General features: G+C 59.8%; 1 protein-coding gene across 3 annotated transcripts in view; it reads left to right on the plus strand.

Annotated features, from left to right (window-relative positions):
* The first annotated feature begins 10,860 nt into the window (after positions 1-10,860).
* The window catches only part of RNF24 (ring finger protein 24), a 41,160-nt gene continuing 36,732 nt past the window's right edge, over positions 10,861-15,288 (plus strand). For 2 of the 3 annotated variants that reach the window (XR_007708158.1, XM_050710184.1), the window contains exon 1: positions 10,861-10,887. The gene's annotated coding sequence lies outside the window, so the exon portion shown is untranslated. Of the gene's footprint in view, positions 10,888-14,586; positions 14,704-15,288 lie in introns of those variants that run through there. The other variant, XM_035547500.2, reaches the window with a different exon arrangement.

Raw genomic sequence — 15,288 nt, forward strand, 5'->3', positions numbered from 1 at the left:
CCCCAGGCAGGTAAACTGAGGCACAGCTATGGACACCGATAATACACCACCAGTTTTGTTCTGACCGCGGGAATTGGTCAAAGTGGAAGCCCGCCTGTGCCGAAAACGTGCTGTCTGAGGGACAGCGAGAGGAAATGTTCCTCCTGGTGAGGAAGCATAAAACTGAGCCAGTCTGAATGAGACGATCTCTATCACCTTTGAACAAGAACTGATCAGGACTAAAACAGCATCAGTTGCTTCAAAGTAAGGTCACGGCTAAGGGTGCAATGAAGCTTGAAGCTAAATGTAGGGCATTCAGGGGCACGTGGCTGCGTCGCCCTGCAGTGGCAGCAGAGAGGGTGACCCTAAATAAGTCACAGGCAACCCACCTCTCCTCTTACCTGGGGATTAATTCTGCCCAGAACTGCAAATATTTCACTCGGAGCAGAGTAGAAAATGGTCATTTCCTGGTGGGTTTGAGCAAAGCAACCAGCAACCCTCCTAAGACATTGGGAAGGACTGATTATCTCAATATTCGAATAGATCTCAGTGCAAACAGGCAACGTTTGCTCACACGTGCCTTAGGGTGAAGAAGGGCAACCGCAGCCATGCCAACCTCTTCTCCCAGCGGGAGAGGCTTTGGCTTGCCTCTTTCCTCCCATCAAGAAGACAGAGCTGGGTACGCTGAGCCCCATCCCAGCCTGGTGGACCTGCTGGGCTGGTCCCCGTGCACCCACGTCCCTCTTGGACTGGGGAGCCCCAAATGGGGCATGGTTTCCACATGTGGTCTTGCGGTGGTCCCAAGTCTTGCTCTGCAGAGCTGACCCCAGCTGGGTGCTGAGCCATCCTGTCCTGGACATCTGCTGAACTTCAGGTGGGTCCTGTTGACCCGTCTCCATCCCGCTGTTGGCCATGGGACCTAAGTCCAGCCCAGGAGAGCTTCTAGCTGCAACCAGCTGCCCACATCAGGGGATTACGAGAAAAAAGAAAAGGAATAAAGGTCCCCACGTCCCCCAGGACACCCCGCAGAACACATGGGGACGTGGCCCTTTGGCCATCTGCTCCGGCCATTGGGTGCTGGAGGGGCACAGCAATACCTCGTCCTTCCCCAGCCCCGGGGGAGGGAGACCTGGCTGCACAGCACCTGCCAGCAGCGTCCCCGAAACGCTTTCCCTCTGCTAATAAAAGCCTCTGATGTACGTGTTTTAATGCCACGAGGTTGCATAACACCCAGGGGTGGCCAGGGCTTGCCGCTGCGCCAAGGGCAGCGGTGGAAACAGATCCCCCAAACCTTGGCTCCCCGCTCACTACCTGGCACGGGCACTGGAGGGATGGAGAAGGAGCTGCTGGCTCTGGGGAAGAGGTCATCCTGCTCCAAAAAAAAAAGGTGCAGGGGACAGCAGAAGCAGGACGGACCGGCACTGCTGATCCCACACCCTGCAGTGCCTTCAGTGGGGAACCTCAGCCTGGTCCCCGCTGGAGACAGGACACCGTCAGCCCCATATGGAGGGTGTCACCGAGCATCCAGACCCTATACGAGGCCCTTTTCTCTCCGGTGGGGATTTCCGTGCGGTGGCTCAGCTTTCTGCACCCAAACAGAGCTATAAAAAGGCAGAGCGAGACCTGCGGCTCATCCAGCACATTCCTCCCAGCGAGGAGAGTAGGTTTTCACGGGGGGACCGGGCTGAGGTTTCAGAGCCAGAGCCAAGCCCTGCTGAGTCAAAGCTCCCTCGCGCCTTGCCAGCTGGACGCGGTGCGCCCCGGGTTCGCGGGAAAGGCGCCCGGCCAAGAGGAGCACGAAGCATCGCCCAGGTCAAGTGCTCCTCGCCCGTGCACAAAACGGGGCATCGGCTACGTGAATGGAGGCAGGGGACTCCTCCAGCCTTCTCTGGTGATCCTAAATAGCCCCAAAGACCTGCTATAGCCTGCTGACCCACGGGGAAGCCGCGGCTCTCCGTGGGGCTGGTGGGACAGCCGGTGAAGGGCAGCTCTTGGAGGACCCCAAGGAGGGTGGCCCTGCTGCAGCAGATGGATTTTGGGCAGCTGCCGAGCAAAGTTGCACAGCACAGCTGCCCAGCGCCAGCCTCGAAGTCTGAGGACACATCCCAGGGTTTCTGGGTCAACCCAGCCAGAAAGCCTCTCCCAGGGCCTCGGGACAGCTCCGTGTTGGGCTGCAGCTCCCCCAGCCCTGCTCCACAGAGGTATTACTCCTCTCCAAAGCTCAGCCCGTGAATATCCCAATCTTTTGGGAGCTGCAGTATGTTCTCCGGGGCCTCCTGCTCCCTCCTCTCCATGCAAAGGTCCCCTACACATTTCCCATGGGTCTAGAAGGAGCTGCTGCTCTTTTCCCCCTCTGTTCCCAAGGGCAACAAGGGACACAACTTCCCTCAGTGCCCAAACAAAATTACGAAGCCAGATGCCTCTGGGGAGAACAGGTCACCCCAGTGGGCTGTGCCTCAGTTTCTCTATCTATCACAAGAGGATTAGCGTGCTTCCAGGATGCCGTGAGGTCCATAAATAAACATGGCCAGGGCAGGACCCGAGCATCACGTAGGTGGGAACCCAGCACCGCCCAGGAAGAGAAAACACGGCCTTGCCTCCACAATTAGCAGGGTGACGGGCAGGGACGTCGACGGGGGTGGATGCGCTGGGTTCCCCTCCGCCCAGAAATGACTGCAGTCGCTGTGCCCGGCTCTTCCAGTCTTCCTGTTTATCCCGAGGGTGAACGCAGAGAGGTTTACGCAGTCCTGGTGCCACTCCTACCCTACCAGACCTGCACGCTGGGGTGGGAGGAGAGGAGAAACCCCATCCTGGTACGACTCCCACTTTGCAAAGTGCTTCTGGGCTGGGATTTCTCCTGCTGGAGAGGGGTTTGCAGGAGGATTTCACGGTGGAGAGGAGAAAACCACCTTGTGCATCCCCTGCTTATGAAGCCCCACACTCACCCAAGAGGATTTTGGGTACAGTCGGGCTCTTGATTTTCCTCTCACTTCCTCGGTGCCCTGGAAGTCCCGTGTCACCTTGCTTGTGTGCAAGGGGGTAATGATGGTGCTGGGAGCTGCAAACTCCGATTGGGACATAATGGACATGAGGAAACGGCCTCAAGTTGCACCAGGGGAGGTTTAGATTGGACGTCCGGGAGAATTTCTTCATGGAAAGGGTGGTTTGGCATTGGAACGGGCTGCCTTGGGTTGTCCATGGCAGTGAAGCCCATCCCTGGAGAGCTGTGTGGAGACAGTGCTTAGGGACATGGTTTAGTGGTGGACTTGTAGTGCTAGGTGATGGTTGGACTTGGTGTCCCTAAGGGTCTTCTCCAGCCTAAAAGGTTCTGTGATTCTAGGGCAGACCCAGAAGCTCGGCTCAGATGGTGTGGTGACCACCCCATAATGCTGTTGCAGGTGCAATGCCATGTTTGCAGGATGTGTTGGCACCTAGATCCACAGAGGAGGCTCAGCAAGAGATGTCCCACGGGCAGGAGCCCCTCAGCCGGCTTGTCCCCAGCTCCCTCCTGGCACACCAGCAGCCAGAGCTGGACGATGCTCAGGGCAGGAACCACATCTCCCTATGAACACAACCAAAATCCCCTAAAACCACAAGGAAACCAGCTCTGAGAAAGGCCCAGACACACCGCCCATGGGAAGCGGAGCTGATCTGCAAACTCCTTGGAGGAGCAAGCGTTGGAGGAAGGATTGGGGAAGCTTTTGGGTCACCCCTGCTGCAGATGGATCTGCCGGTGCCATCTGCTGCATTTCTTTATCTCCGCTCTCCCCACCAGGCTCAACCTGCTCGATGGGAAGCTCCCGGCGGAGCGCTCAGAGGTGTTTTCTTGTGTTCTGGTCTGTAAGAGCAGTGATGCTATCGGGAGTCTCCGCCCTGCCCGTACTTGCAGGAGGCAATGTGCACTCGCTAGGAAGGGTGGGGACTTTCCTCGCTCCCGACTTAAAGGCAGCTTCACAGGAGCAGCGTCTGTCTCCAATCAGCGCACAACGAGAGCAGACGTTTGATGACCACTGCGCCAGATTTTTCAGGCGTGCAAGAGGGAAGTGAATTGGCCCCTCCGGCTGCGGGCCACTGGTAGCCATGAGAAGGAGCTGGAGATGTCATTTCTTGCAGAGGCTCTGGGGGATTTATTTTCCCCTCTCTCTTTCTTCCTTCCTTCCTTTCTTTCTTTTTCTTTCTTTCTTTCTTTCTTTCTTTCATTTTCTTTCTTTCTTTCTCTCTTCCTTCCTTCCTTCCTTCCTTTCTCTTTCTTTCTCTTTTTTTTTCTTTTTTCTTTCGTTCTTTCTCTTTCATTTTCTCTCTCTTTCTCTCTTTCTTTCTCTCTTTCTCTCTTTCTTTCTTTTTTCTTTTCTCTCTTTCTTTCTTTCTTTCCTTCTTTCTTTCTTTCTTTCTTTCTTTCCTTCCTTCCTTCCTTCTTTCTTTCCTTCTTTCTTTCTTTCTTTCTTTCTTTCTTTCTTTCTTTCTTTCTTTCTTTTTCCTTCCTTCCTTCCTTCCTTCCTTCCTTCCTTCCTTCCTTCCTGCAGGTTAGCAATGCTGTGATCTGCTCCCCAAAGGAAGGTTGCCAAAGCAGCATTCCTGGTCCCAAAGCTGGTGTCCTCAGCTCCAAAAGCTGATGCAAGGGATCAAAACCACCCTGCTCATCCCAATGTTGCTGGATGTTTCTGATTCCTCCCAAACGCTGCCATCCCTTGCACATGGCAGCGTCCCCATCTCCTATTGACCTGCCACGAGACAGGGGACATCCCGCACGCCTGTCCGCCTGCCTCCTGACTTATGTCCCCTGCCGCGAGCCAGGTGTCACCCCAACATCTCCACACACAAGTGCAGCTCCTCCGATTTTCACCCTCTGGGAAATCTTCCCCCATGCAAAGGTGTCCCCAGATTTACCCAGGAGACCCTCTCCCTGTGAATGCTGCTGCTAGGTTTTTCCCAGCCTAATTTTAAGGCAATCCTCGCTGATTAAGAGTGGTTCCAAACTGAAATATCACAGCCAGGATCAGAGGGACAGCATTTAACACAGATGTTCTGAGCTCTCCATTCCAATCCCCCTGATCTGGTTGCAAGATCCCTATTTCCACTCAATTTTTGTTCCAAAAAGCAAACTGTCCTCCAAACCCACATGCGGTGATGAATTTTGGCCTCCACTCCACCTTATAGCTACATCGATGTTGGGGGATGCTGCAACTCCCAGTAAGGTTGGGATCACCTCCTGTTTCACACGTAGCAGCTGAAAATCCCTGAAATTGCTGAGTCCCGAGGGGATGCTGGTGAGATGGATGGGGTGGCAGAGCCTTCATGCTCCTGGATGTGATGTAGCTATTGCTAAAACCCAGCTGAAGCCCCGGCAGAGATTTTGGGAGAGGCAGTGCGTGCATGTGGGACCGTCTGGGGCTGCGAAGGGCCGTTTGGACCCGTTCCTGCTTTGGAGCATTCCTGTCTCTTTACGGCTGATGCTCTCCAGATGTTTTGTATCGCGGCCTCATGTGGAAACCCGCTGGCCCGGGGCCAAATTCTGCTCAGCCCTCCACGCTACAGCCGGCAGAGAGGCGGAGGGTGATGTTAGCTCGCTGCGTGCATGGCATTTAGGATATTTAAAGCACATTTAATGCAACCCTGTGGCTGAACCACAGCTGCACAGAGCCGCGTACTCCGAGCTCTCACTTTTGCACATTTTTGCCTGGGGAAATGCGGTGCCTGTGATCACCCCCCTGTCTCCACGAGTCCATCAAGCGCTGTTAAACAGAAAGATACGGATACAACCTCTGGCTCAGGAAGTCCCGAAGCAGCAAATTGCCGGAAGCTGGGAAAATATAATGTGGAAAGCATTACCCTCGCTTGGCCCTCGCCTCACATTCCTCCCGAGCAGCTCCTCGGGGTCCCAGCCAGTGGCCAGATGCTGGAGGAGACCAGCGGTGGCTCTGGGCCAGGAGGATCTCTTACCACCTTGCGTGCCTCTGTGTCCACTGCCCTTATTGCCGGGTTTTGGTGGATTTTGTTGAACAAGTGGAAATTGCAACCAAAGAGCAAGGCTGGGGTGGCCCCAGCAGCATCGATGCGGTGAGGCTGCATCAATCACCAGCTGCCTGCATATAATGCATATAATGTCTTGGATAAGCTGGTTTGACCTCCCTTTAGGGAACTTTCTCATGTAATATCTCTATATTTTCCACGCTGCACCCACTATTCTGTCTGTCCCCTGCATCCATCCCTGTGCCAGATCCTGCACAGGGCACCGAGAGCTGCCTGGGTCTCACCACCCCAGCTGGTCCCTGTGGTGGGACCAGAGGGAAAAGATTTGGGTCTTTTTTGCAGGAAAGGAGGGGAGACAGAGCCCAAAGGCATTAATGGGGTACGGGAAGATCTGACTGCATCACGGGAATTCCCAAGAACATCTCAGGCAATCTCCCGCATCACAGGAGTGAGCGGTCCCTGCTCCGGAAGAAGACACTTGAAACATTTTCCTGACATCAGTGGGAGTAAAACACCCTTGGCAATTGCCTCTCCATCCTGCCCGACCCCACGGATTTCCCAGCATGGATGCAAGCACTGATTACCCAAATTCCCCTTTCCTATTTGAACTGGCTTCTTCCTGCAGCGGAGCGGAGCCCCACAGCGTGCTGAAGGAGAGGAAGAGCCGCAGGGCTGGGGTTACCACCCAGGAGGAATACCTGCTCCACTCGTTCAGCTGGACCTGACGTTCAGCATGAGGTGCCTGGGTGGGTGCGAGGAGGTGGGTCACCCGTGGGCAAGCCCCGTGGAAGCGGCGCTGTCCCCTGACTCACAAAGCCATGCATGAGTCAAAGCCCCGGGTAATTGCGCCCGGCTGCAAGGAGGAGAAGGAGTCTGCCCTGCTCCACCCCGCTCCACATCGGTCTGGCACGGAGCAGAATCAAAGTCCTGCTGATGCCACAAAGGGAGTGGAGAAGAGGTCAGAGGAAGCAGCTCCAATAATGCTTCCTCCTAGAAAAGCCTTCCCAGTATCCTTCCCAATATCCTTCCCAAGATCTTCCCAAGAAGACCCTGCTGGAGGTCTTCTGCATCCCACCTCAGAGGCAGAGATGGAGTGGGAACTCTCTAAACGTCTCATTTTTGCCAGTTTGTTGGCTGCGCTGCCTTCTGGATCAGACAGCAAAGCCACCTCACAGATCTCGAGTGAAAGGAGGGAGAAGGGGAGCCAAGGAGTAGCGGGGTAAATGGCTGTGCTGGAAGAAGGCATTACAAAGGGGCAAATGAGGGTGATTATTTCCAGCGAAGGAGCTGGAGGAGGACTCAGGGTGAAGGTGTCCAGGAGCTGGCAGCAATATGCCGTGTGTGCTGGGATCACAGAAGGCCTGCAGGAGCCCATCTCTTCCTCTGCCCACCAGGTCTCCTCTCTGCGGTACTTCTACAATCAGCCTGGCAAGGTTGGTGAGGATGAAAAAGTCCTCTTGACCAGGCAAAGACAAGGTGTGGGGACAGATGGTCCAGACAGGCTGTTTTTATGTCCTCTCTACCGCTGACACCCAGCAAGGTGACAAAAGCCCATTTCTGCTGGCAGACCCGAGCCCACACCACAATGTCTGCCACCAGCACAGGGGCCGAGGGCTGAGATTTTGGCAGCATGGACCTCACCCGGCAACATGTTTTGGGAAGAAGCCTGAGGGAAACAGCCTCCTCCTCCACACCAGAGGCGGAATCTCAACCACAAGGTCAAACAGGAATCCTCCCACGAAAGCCACCGGTGCTTTTCTTCTGCCCGATTTCATCTGGACCTCAGCCAAGCAGCTCGAGGAGCCCTGCAAAACCCCCCATGGGCTGTGTGGCACCGGGCATGGGCCAGCCTCCTGTGATGGCAAACACAGGGGGTCTGTCCCCACAGCCACCTCATGAATTTTTGTCCAAACAGGGGAAATTACACGTGTGGCACCCAAGAGCTGCTTAGGTTGGTGTTCACTGACAAATTCTGGGTTTTCTGCTCCGATGAGGGCCCGTGAGGCAGACCATGGCTTCCCTTGGGCTGTGCGGGTGGAGGTAGGCCTCACCCAGAGTGGGGAACCCAAAACTGCCACCGCCTGCAGGCAGGGCTGAAATTCAGCAGCAAAGAGCCTGTCCCTGTCCCTCGGCCCAGTCATGGTCCACCTGCGGCTACCCCAGAGGAGCAGGAGAACCTCGGGGGCTGCCACCACTCCGGCCTCCACCCGCTTCCTGGGGACACGCGGGTCCCATGGCTGCCCTGTCACCCCGATTCTCTTGGGAAGACAACAAAACCTTGGTGGCACTCGTGGTCCAGCACCACCTGAACTCGTGCTGGGCCGGGAGGAGGGTTTTGCAGCTGGCTTGGTTCACTTGAGAAGAGCTTCCCAAGGAAACATGGGCTCCTTCTGCACTTGTGCAGCGAGCAAGAACGGAGGAGAGGAGGTGGTGGTGTCCACACCACAACCTGGCAGCCCTCCTGAGACCCCGGGTCTCACAAAGCAAAAACATCCTGGATAGGAAGCGAGAAGAAAGGAGAGCTTTCCACCTTCCCGAGGAGACAGACCCACCCTCCCTTATCACCCCATCTCTCTGCTGTAAGGTCCGGGCATGTAAGCCTGCTGGATTTCTTCTTCCTGCACTCAACGAGTAGGAAAAACTGGATCTTCTCATAAATAAAGTGCTATGTTATTAGCAGGAGTGTAGGCAGCCCAAGGGTGTGCAAGGAGAAAGTGAACGCTGCAGCTTTCTCTGTAATTAGGGTGATGAAACGGAGCTCAGAAATGTGTCCTCGCTCTCCCAGATGTGCTGTTTCGGGATTGCCATCTCACGAGCTTCGCACCGCCAGCCAAAGGGGAAACTGAGGCAGGGAGGAAGGTGTACGAAGGGGAGCTGCTTGCCATAGCCGGCAGCAGAGCCTGGCTATAGGGCAGTCCCAAAGGCCACCCTGCAGCGAGCTGATGTCCAGAGGTCGAAGAAGGCCCTGAAGCTCCAGGCTTTGCCGAGGGAGGATCAGCAGAATCTGATCTATGGCTGCATTTGCTTTCCAAATTCACCCCATCCCTGCAGGGCCAGAGCTCCACGAGCTCCTCGCCTGTAGCAGGAGCCCCAGCTGCAGGTACCTCCAGTGTGTTTGGGCACATCGCTCCGGTGCCAGGTGGGGATTCCCACAGCGGGAACGGGACTTCGCGAGCTTCAAACATCCCAAAAATTGGCTCCTCATGTAATAGCTTCGGCACCAGCAGGTCAGGGCTGGGATTGTCCTCAAGGATGCTGCAGGTCGTAGAATCATAGACTCATTTAGGCTGGAAAAGAGCTTCAAGACCCCCAGAACAACCATCAGCCTGACCTGTGGAGTCCCATCACTAATCCATGTCCCTGAGCACCACGTCCACGTGTCTCCAGGGACGGGGACCCCACCACTTCCCTGGGCAGCCCGTTCCGGTGCTTTGACAGCCTCTCCATGAAGAAATCCCTCCTGATACCCAACCCAAACCACCCTGGCACAACTTGAGGCCATTGAGACCAACAGCTGAAGGACCTCCGTCCTCTAACTGCCCCTTGTTGGACACCCTCGCTGCCTTCCTCCGCTGGCAGGGGACAAGGAGGTGGTGTAGGACAGCAGAGCGGGTCCCATCCCAGGACTTTCCTCCCATCATCATGTCATTGGAAAAGGACATCCAAAATCTGTGGCCGGGACCAGTTTCACCCCAACTCTTCCAAGGGGACGGGGAGGACATCGCTCGGAGCGTGCGTGCAAGATGAGGGATTAAGGAAAGCCAACGAGGGCCATTTTTGGTCTCCTCACGAGGTGGAGATGAGGTTGGCCAGATAGGGCGTGGGAGGAGCCCCGAGCCAGGCAGCAGGGCTGGAGTTTCGGGTTGTGCAACGCCTCCACGGCTCGCCCGGGTGAGGTCACGGAGCAGGAGGCACCTCGGCCTCCTCCACGCTCCAGAGACAGCGCCCAGAGCGGTGGCATTAAGCCTGGTGCCACCTCCCTGCGGTCACGCAACGTGCCACCGGTGTCCCCGCTGCGGGCAGGCCAGCAGGTGGTGGGACAGCCCTGGGAGGGGTGGCATGTCCCCATTGTCCTCACTGTGCCCATTGTCCCCCCATCCCTCCCATCCCCATTATTCCCCCATCCCCCTTGTCCCCGCTGTCCCCCTTGTCCCAATTAGCTCCCATGTCCCTATTGTCCATGTCCCCATTGTCCACCATGTTCCCATTGTCCCTCATCCCCATTGTCACCTGTCCCCATTGTCCCAAAAGTCTCCTCCATGTCCCCACTGTCCTCCATATCCCCCATGTCTCTATTGTCACCCTACATCCCCATTGTCCTCCATGTCCCCCATGTCCCCATTATGTCCCCATTGTTCCCATGTCCCTATTGTCCCCCATGTTCCCATTATGTCCCCAGTGTTCCCCATGTCCCTATTGAACCCCTAAGTCCCCATTATGTCCCCATTGTCCCCCATGTCCCCACTGTCCCCTTAAGTCCCCATTATGTCCCCATTGTCCCCCATGTCCTTATTGTCACCCTGTGTCCCAATTATGTCCCTATTGTCCTCCATGTCCCCCACGTCCCTACTGTCCCCCATGTTCCCATTGTCCCCCATGTCCCCATTATGTCCCCATTGTCCCCATGTCCCCACTGTCCCCAATATCCCCATAATGTCCCCATTGTCCCCCATGTCCCCATTGTCCCCATTGTCCCCATTACGTCCCCACTGCCCCCCTTCCCCCCTCCCCTCTCTCCCCCCCTCCCCTCCCCGTGACGTCACGCCGCCCCTCCCCACCCCGGGGAGCGGCGCGCAGGCGCAGTGCGGCGCAGCGAAGCTCGGCGGCCGTGCCCGGCGCCGGGCGGGGCGGGGCGGGGCGGGGCGGGGCGGAGGGGGCGGGGCCGGCTCCATCCGGGTCCCTCCCCGCCGGCGGCAGAGCGGCCTCGGCGGGACGGCGGTGAGTGCGGGACGGGCCGGGCGGGGCGGGCTGAGGGGGGGGGGGGGGTGGTCTCGGCCCTCACACGGGGCCGGCACCGGGACACGCAGCGGGATGCCTCCCCCTGAGCGGCTGCACCGGGCAGGGATTCCCTGCTGCGCCGCTGTGGGGCAGGGGTCGCCCCACGGCAGCGTTATGGGGGGGCTGAGCCCTCCCCGGTGCTGCTCTGCGGGGCAGGGGCACCCCTTCAGTACCGCTGTGGGGTGCTGAGCCCTTCCTGTTCACTGCCCTGAGGGGCTGGGACCCCTTCTTCCAGAACCGCTATGGGGCGGGGGGACCCCCCCCGTCCAGTACCCCTATGGGGCAAGGAGCCCCCCTCCGTTATCCTTATGGGGCAGGGGGACCCCCGCTCCAGCATCCTTATGGGGTGCTGAGCCCTTCCCATTCACTGCACTGTGGGGCTGGGACCCCCTCCTCCAGCACCCCTATGGGGCACGGGGACCCCCTGTCCAGCACCCCTATGGGGCAAGGACACCACCCCCCCAGCATCCTTATGGGGCAGGGAGACCCCCCTCCAGCACCTTTGTGGGGTGCTGAACCCTTCCCATTCATTGCCCTGAGGGGCTGGGACCCCTTCTTCCACAACCTCTATGGGGCAGGGGGACCCCCCCGTCCAGTACCCCTATGGGGCAAGGAGCCCCCCTCCATTATCCTTATGGGGCAGGGGGACCCCCCCTCCAGCATCCTTATGGGGTGCTGAGCCCTTCCCATTCACTGTCTTGAGGGGTTGGGACACCCCCCTCCAGCACCCCTATGGGGAAAGGACCCCCCTCCAGCACCCCTGTGGGGCACTGACCCCTTCCCATTCACCACCCTGTGGGGCAGGGACCCCTTCTTATGGGACATGGACCCCCCCTTCCGGCACCCGAATGGGGAAGGGACCCCCCTTCCGTCACCCCTATGGGGCAAGGACCCCCCTCCAGCACCCCTATGGGGCGCTGACCCCTTCCCATTCACTGCCCCATGGGGCTGGGATCCCTCCCCTTGCACCGCTCCGTGGGGCAGGGACCCCCTCCAGCACCCCTATGGGGCAGGACCCCCTCCCCGTGCACAACCCTACAGATCAGTGGGGCTGCCCCTCTTCGTATGCCCCCCTCCCGTTCCCTGCAGGGCACTGCCTGTCCCTGCCACCCCAAGCGCTGTCCCTTTTCGGGGTGACACGCTTGGCACCCCCGAGAAGGTCCCGACGTGGCCGAGGGGGGGGGGGGGGGGGAACGCGACATCTCCGCCAGCCAGGCCTTGGCTAAAAAAAGCCCAAAAATGAAAAAAAAAGGGCTGGGGATGGAAGCGGGGCGGCGGGGCGGCGGGGCGGGCTGTTCCTGCCATGCAGGCACGTCCCGAGCCTGCAGCTTTTGGCAGGGGCCGCGTGCGGGTCCCACGGGGCTGCAAACTGTGTTTGGGGGGGGGGGGGGGGGGGAAATGCACCTCTTGGGTGTTTTTTTGTTTGGTTGGTTTGGTTTGGTTTGGTTTTGTGCGTGTTTGGGTTTCTTTGTCGTTTTCTGGGGTTGCGTTTTCTCGGAACTTCCTCGGGCTTGGTTTCAGCGCGGCCGTGCGCTGGACGAGAGCATCTCCCGGTCCCCACAAAAATCCCCTCGGTCACGGCGGGGGGGGGGGGGTGGCGGCGGCTCTGCGGGACCGGCGGTGTCCCCGGGGGTGCCATCGAGGCGGGGGGGGGGGTCCCGCCGCCACCCCACGTGCAGCGAACAAAGCGCCGCGCGAGCGCGTGGATCGTTCCGTCGTGCCGCTTTTTTTTGGTAATTATTTATTTATTTTTTCCCCTTTTCTTCCCACCCCCCCCCCCCCCCCCCGCCCCCCCTACCTTTGGCAGCAGGTTTGGGTTACGTGTTGCTCTGGCACGCTGCTCCCCGCCTTTGATCTCCGGCTTCCTGCCGCCCGCGACGTGTTCGGCCGCACGCGAGCCCCGCTGGGCGCGCGGGGACGCCGGGCAGGGCGGCGCGGGCACCCGCTTCTCCCCGCTCGCCTCCCTTTCGTCCCCCCGGCGAACCTTTGGTGCCGCTCGTGCCAGGTGGGCGCCCGGGCGGACGAACCCGATTCGCACCCATCCGGGCCGCGGGAGCTCGAGCTGGGCTCAAAATATTAATTTGGGGGGTTGGGTTTTTTTTTGTTTGCTTTTTTATTTCCGTGGTTCGAGCCGCGGCCCCGCCGCGGTTGTCCCTCCCGGCGCCCCGTGAGCCAGGTAGCTGCTTCATCGACCAGAAACCCGTGGAAAAAAAAGGCTCCAAAAACCCGTCCCGGTCTCAGGCGGCGCGGCGTCTCGCGCTTGCTCTGCTCTCCTCTCGCCTCCGTTCCCTCGGACGCGTTTGGTCTCACGGCGAGGCCGTGGCCCGAGTTCATCTCAGTGTCGGTGGTTCCTTTCTTATGTATTTATTTATTTATATTTTTTTTTCTTTACGCTGGGTGTAAACAGAGCTACCTCGAGCACGTTAAGCAGCGGCGAGCAAATCGGGTTGCTTGCTCTGCTGCGTTATTCCTGCAGGCCGGGCTGCTCCAGCTGCTGCGCCTGGGGTGCTGGGCCGTCTGCAGCGAAAAAGTCCGCGCCAGTTTGGCCCGGAGCCCCCGGGGGGAAAAAAAAAAATAACGAGCCTTTGCCTCGGATAACTCGGGGGGAGGGAGAGCGTAGCCCCTGACGGAAGAAACGCTCGGGGGCAACGTGGAAGGAACCCGAAACGTGCTAACGGGTGTATTTAAAATTAAAAAAAAGAAGGAAAGAAAAGAAAAAGGGAATGCGCCAGGAGCGGCGGGCAGAGGTGCCTCGGTGCTGTCAGCGCGCCGCCGAGGGTGGCGGAGGGGACGCGGCCCTGCTGCCCGGCCTCCGTCCCGGTCCCAGCAAGGATCCGCCCTCTGTGCCCCCCCTGAGCCCCTGAAGGCCCCCCTATTTTATTCCCCGCTCGGCGCTGCGAAGCTTTTCCCCGCTGTTCCCGGCCGACACCAGGCTTTGGGTGCCTTCGGTGCCGCCTGGCGCGGGGGCTGCGCCGGGCTGGGGGCGAGCCGAAGCTCTCCGTCAGCCGGGGATGGAGCAGAGGACACGGGAGGAGCATCCCACGGGCGTGCGGCGACAACCGCGGGCAGGGCAAGGAGCTGGGGAGCCGCGGAGGCGCTGCGGGACCGCGAGGCGCTGATCCGAACGGCGGCCGGGGCGCTGGGCCGGGCAGCACCGCAGCACCCAGCCCTCCTCCAGCTCTCGTGCCGCCGCGTCCCCTCCCCGCTCGCCCCCCAGAAGAGAAGCTGGGCTGCGAGAGGCGTCCTGCCCCCCATCCCTCTGCTGCGGGGTGGAAGGAAGGATCGGCGCGAGGTCCTCTCCTCGGCCACGCTCCCGCTTGCTGCCCCCCGGCTCTCCGCAGACCCTTCGGCCCCAGCGCGGCGCGGATTTTCCCGGCGGCCGCTCAGCCTGCGCTGCTGGACCCGAGAGGACCAAGGTTTTGCGCTCGGCTGCTTTGCGGCGTCCGAGGCCAGCGGGCGTTTTGGTCTCCTGCGGAGGCCGCTTCCCCACCCCGGCCTTCGCCCCGGCTGGCGTGCGCGGCGCCTGCGAGCGGGGCAGCGCTTCTGCTGCTTCTTGCTTCCTGCAAGCCGTGCCTCGCGCCTGACGCCTCTGCCCCGTCGCACTTTGCCTCGGGAGCGGCCGCCCCGTGGCGTCGCGGCGGGGCCGGCTCGGCCCTCGCCCGGCTCGGGAGTTTCGGGGTGAGAAATCCAAGGCCGGAGATGACCCGCTTGGAAAAGCGCGCCTCTGTCGCTCGAGGAGAGGAAACCAAACCCCCGGTGCGTGGCCGTCACCGGCTGGTTAGCGGGCGGCGCCGCCTGCCGCGCTGACAGCCGAGCAGGAATTAATCGGGTTGTTAATTGGGGGTGCGGGGAGCCTGGGCGTCACCTCCGCGGGGACGTGGTGGTACCTGAGTGCTCTCCGGGCCGGGAGCTGCGTGGGTGGGACGCTCGAAGCTGCTTTTTCCTCCCTTTTCACAGCGGTGATGTGATGGTGTGGCGTGCGCCGAGTGCCCGCTGCCCCGTCTCGTGCGTCCGCAAGCTCGTATTGATTAAGCAGCGTCTCGCAAACGAGACGGCGGCGGCGGGGAACGGCGGCCGTGGGAAGCAGCTGGCGAGAGCCGGCGAGGCGAGGCCAGCTCCGGAGGTTGGAGGTGCCCCCGCGGGCGCGCTGCCGCCCTTCTCCCGGCGAGGGGAGGGTCTCACGCCGGGGGGCTCGGCTGAAAACCGGAGCTGACCCAAAAAGGCGTCGGTTTAACCGAGGCGCTTACAGAGGGCGGGCAAGCCGCCGCGGTGGCGGTGCCGGCGTCCCCATCCACGCCTCGCCGTGCCCCAAACCCCGCGCCGGCACCCAGCGAGAGGCCG

This window comes from Cygnus atratus, chromosome 4 (assembly GCF_013377495.2).
Source record: "Cygnus atratus isolate AKBS03 ecotype Queensland, Australia chromosome 4, CAtr_DNAZoo_HiC_assembly, whole genome shotgun sequence".
Classification (NCBI taxonomy): Eukaryota; Metazoa; Chordata; class Aves; order Anseriformes; family Anatidae; genus Cygnus; species Cygnus atratus.